The sequence below is a fragment of the Penaeus vannamei genome, chromosome 11 (genome assembly GCF_042767895.1).
Source record: "Penaeus vannamei isolate JL-2024 chromosome 11, ASM4276789v1, whole genome shotgun sequence".
In the NCBI taxonomy this organism is placed as follows: domain Eukaryota; kingdom Metazoa; phylum Arthropoda; class Malacostraca; order Decapoda; family Penaeidae; genus Penaeus; species Penaeus vannamei.
In genome coordinates, this window is record NC_091559.1 from 14908520 (window position 1) to 14912366 (window position 3847).

Here is a 3847-nt window from a genome sequence, read left to right on the forward strand (position 1 = left end):
GCTGTGCAGGCACCTACCCGCACGGGTGTGACGTGGCGGAAGGCAGGCCGGGATCTAAAGAATGCTTTGTCGTTGCCATAATCTATGTTCGTGGCAACCACATCAAGAGGGGGAGCTGAAGGAGGAGACCCAATGGAGGAGGGGGCGGAGCGGGGGAGGATCCTAGCCTCTTTTTTCAGAACCTTCCCCTCGCCCTCCCTCTTCCCGCAGCCACAAAAAATCATTCCAACGACCTGGAATTCCCACACCTGGACAAGAGGTGGGGAGTTTACATTGCACAAAAGGATTCCCCGGAGGATGGCATAGCATTGCCATCAGCCTGCCTCCTCCTCCTCCTCCTCCTCCCTCTGTTTAGAACGGGTCTAATTCACCCATCAACAGCCCCCCCCCCCCGCTCCCTCAGTAATGCAAGTCCCCGCAGCCTGCCAGCGGCCACACCACCCGCCAGCGCACGTGTGCACCGAGCGAGCGTGCACTCCCGTTCCAATGCAACTCAGCAAACAGCAACAGGTTCCCCATGCCTTCGCTACGAAGTATGACTCACTAGTCTTCCACCTTCGGAAAAAAAAATAGCACGAGACACACGCAGACATTTTTACATCCTCCATCGCGCCCTGGCGGCCACATCAGTCAGCCACGCGAGGCGGGGAAATCCAACCCAGCTGTTCAACAAGTCGCATCGGCTCTTGCTCGCGACTTCCCTGGCCACAGGACGCGGCCGCAGCTGTGGCACCTGTCGCGGGGGAGATGGGCGTGTGAAAGAGCTGCCGAGGCCGAAAGCTGATTATTACTCCTTCGCTACTCCAGCACGGGATAAATCCGCCGCACTGCCTTCACGCCCCGGCCAGGACGGACCATGGCCCATCGCGATTCGCCCGTCACGCACAGGTGCATCGAATGGCCATGCGATTACTGCAAGTGGGTGAAATCCTCAACTCGAATGCAATTCAGGATAACACTGTCTCGTCTTGAACAAAGAGAGAATTCGGAAGCCACCGTGGAGATGGCAGCGTAAAATCCTGGCCCTCGATCGTCTCCTAATAAGGCAAGGTAAAACAGAAGGCGCATTTACCCCTGTCCGCCCCACTTCCCCTCCTCTACAACAAATTGGGTTCTCTCATTGATTAAGGACAATTACGGTGAGCTCCCTCCGACAGTCAGCAAGTTTTGTCCACCGTCTTGGGCAACGAGGCTAGCCCCACGACGCCGCCCCCTGCCCAAGGATTCGAGGAAGCCCCCCCCCTCCCCCATAACACGAAAACGCGCTGCTGTTTTCCTATTTCCACGAGACGATTCTTCTAAAACGCAAGCTCTCTCAGTGATGTAGTGAATCAAATATCAAGTCGCGTCGCGCAGCCCCTCGCCAACACACGAAGTGCTACAATTATAGAAAGAAAAGCGTAAGCACAACCTTTACCTTTGCGTCTCTGGAAGAACTGGAGTTGTCCTGAAGTATCCGTATGGTCCAATCCGCATGCAAATCCAGGAATCTCAACCGCTGAGCGCAGCACATAAACCAGCGTAGGCGCGACGAAGCAGACAAATTCCGCAGAAACAGGCAAAAACTTTCCCTCCGTTCAATGTGACAACACCAGCGTTACACGGCCTCGTTCGCTCACAACACAAAAGTTTAAAAATAAAAGGCGAAGAACGCGGGCCTTTAAGCACTGCGGCGGCGGCGGCGACGGGGTTGGGGGGCACGAGGACGCGACCGCTCTGCTCACTGCCTCACGGGGAACTGGTGGTGCGCCGCCCCCGGCCCCGTTCTCCAACACCCGACACTCGTGCCACCGCCACTACCACAACAAACCACACATATGCACACCCACGCACGCGCGTGCGCGCTCACACTTACGCGTACGTCCTGCAAATTTGAACCTGCGATATGTTGTGCTTTAGAGGAGAGCCTTCGAACTGTGTACTGGCGGGCACAAGAGTAAAACGTCGGCCAACATGGAATGACCAACACCAGCCTACTCCTCCTCTTCATCTCTTATCCCGTCTCACTTGTTCCTCTCTTTCCTAGAATCTTTTCCAAATCTATTCATAATCCATCTCCCCTTACATTATTTCACTGCATTCTTTCTTCCTCGGTTTTCAAGCCCCCTTACCCTCCCTTCCCTTCGGTTTCGTCTTCCTCTCGCTCTCCCCTTCTCGAAGACGGCATTCCGCCACATGCGAGAGGAGGGACTTCCCCCTGTCCGAGATGATCATGGGATTCCTGAGTCACGCTGGGTGGAGGCAGAGGATGAGAGGGGGAAGGGTAAAGGAGGGGGGAGGGGGGGAGGGAAAGAAGGAAGGGCTGAAGGGGAGGGAGGGAGGAAGGACAGGAGGGGAGGGAGGGAGGAAGGACAGGAGGGGAGGGAGGAAGGACAGGAGGGGAGGGAGGAAGGAGAGGAGGGGAGGGAGGAGGGAGAGGAGGGGAGGGAGGAAGGACAGGAGGGGAGGGAGGAAGGACAGGAGGGGAGGGAGGAAGGACAGGAGGGGAGGGAGCAGGGGCAGGAGGGGACAGTGGAGAAGGCGAAAGAGTCTCGATGGTGATCCAGACGCTGGCAACTTATAATGCAAGAACGCCCTTTGCGGTTTCGTTATTGCTGACTATCATTAGGAAGAGAAAGAGAAAGAGATAGAAAAAGAAAAAACGGGGAAAAACGAAATACAGGTACAGGTGCTAGTATCCACACAGAGTAAAGCGTAGGTGTGAGTAAGTAAGTGAGTGAGTGAGTGAGTGAGTGAGTGAGTGAGTGAGTGAGTGAGTGAGTGAGTGAGTGAGTGAGTGAGAGAGTGAGAGAGTGAGTGAGAGAGTGAAAGAGATAGAGAGAGAGAGAGAGAGAGAGAGAGAGAGAGAGAGAGAGAGAGAGAGAGAGAGAGAGAGAGAGAGAGAGAGAGAGAGAGAGAGAGAGAGAGAGAGAGAGAGAGCAGTTAATGAACTAGTATCTCTAAAATCCTGCCATTAACATAATAAAAAAGGGGGTAACGTGGTGTAAAAAAGGAACACAACGTTAAAGACAGGCAGGCGGGCGGGCGGGGAGGGGGAGGGGGGCAAGTGAGGTAAGAGGAGGTTCCGAAGTGTGTGAAGGCCATTTCGACTAAGCCTATGGCGGTAGTTCTGCCAACTAGTTTGGAGAGGGAGAGAGGGAAAGTGAGAATGAGAGGGAAGAGTTAGGGAGATAGAGAGAAGCGTGAGAGGAGAAGAGGGGAGGGTGGGGAGAAGGGGGGAGGGTGGGGAGGTGTCACGCAATCGCTCCCCCTTCTCTCCCCATCCTCCTCCATTCACTCTCTCTCTCTCTCTCTCTCTCTCTCTCTCTCTCTCTCTCTCTCTCTCTCTCTCTCTCTCTCTCTCTCTCTCTCTCTCTCTCTCTCTCTCTCTCTCTCTCTCTCTCTCTCTCGTATTTACCCTTGCAGCCTCTGATCCGCATGCATTTGATGCCTCCACGCCCTTCGACGCCGGGATGCACAGCCTCTCTCAACATTCCACAACAGACTACCTCGCTCGCTCCCGCCAGACCTCTTCCCTCTTTCGCTCTTTTTTCTTGCCCTCCATTACACCAAAGCAAAGCGTTTTATTGTTCTCAGATTTTTATCTGCCATAGTCTTTATTTTTTGGTCAATTTCCTTGATTTCGCTTGTCAAATTTCTCCGTCTCTATGCCTTCCTTTTTCGGCCACCTTTTTCCCACTCTCCCCCCCCCCCCTACACACACTTCTCTCTCCAACGCCCTCCCCCTCCCCCCGTCTCTCTTCCTACCCTTCCCTTCCCTCTTTCCTTTCCTTTCCTTTCCTTTCCTTTCCTTTCCTTTCCCTTCCCTTCCCTTTTCCCATCCTTCCTCTTCTCCTTCCCTCCAAGT

At 54.4% G+C, this 3847-nt stretch overlaps 1 protein-coding gene across 3 annotated transcripts in view; it reads right to left on the reverse strand.

Annotated features, from left to right (window-relative positions):
- LOC113816502 (La related protein) overlaps positions 1-1782 on the reverse strand; it is a 52828-nt gene extending 51046 nt beyond the window's left edge. For all 3 annotated transcript variants that reach the window (XM_027368542.2, XM_027368543.2, XM_027368541.2), the window contains exon 1: positions 1418-1782. The gene's annotated coding sequence lies outside the window, so the exon portion shown is untranslated. The remainder of the gene's footprint in view (positions 1-1417) is intronic.
- Between the last annotated feature and the right edge of the window lie 2065 nt (positions 1783-3847).